Genomic DNA, 420 nt, shown 5'->3' on the forward strand with positions numbered 1-420 from the left:
CCTGGGTCATCAGTATTAGCATCACCTACAGAAGCGTTAGAAATGCAAATTTTAGGGCCCTATCCAAAGCCTAATGCATTAGAAACCCTGGGGCTGGAAACCAGCAATCTAAGTTTTAACAAGCTCTCCAAGTGATTCTGATAAACGTTAAGGTTTGAGAACCACTGCTACCAGCAGGGAGTCCCAGGAATTTGCTTGTGCGGGTTTGAAGGGAAGAGTCAATAGGGGTTTCTTCATATGAGTTTTAGTCTCTATTTTTAATCTTAAAGAAGATTACCTAACTTCTCTAGGATCTGGAAGTGGAGCATATTATTATGTTTCTACTTTTACATTTGATGACATTTCTGGATTCATGAGAAAAAATGCATCAGATATTCTCACTTTGGTAAAAAATTTTGCTTTTGATGTTCTCTTATCCAT

Source organism: Propithecus coquereli, unplaced genomic scaffold, assembly GCF_000956105.1.
Source record: "Propithecus coquereli isolate 6110/MARCELLA unplaced genomic scaffold, Pcoq_1.0 Scaffold211, whole genome shotgun sequence".
Lineage (NCBI taxonomy): Eukaryota > Metazoa > Chordata > Mammalia > Primates > Indriidae > Propithecus > Propithecus coquereli.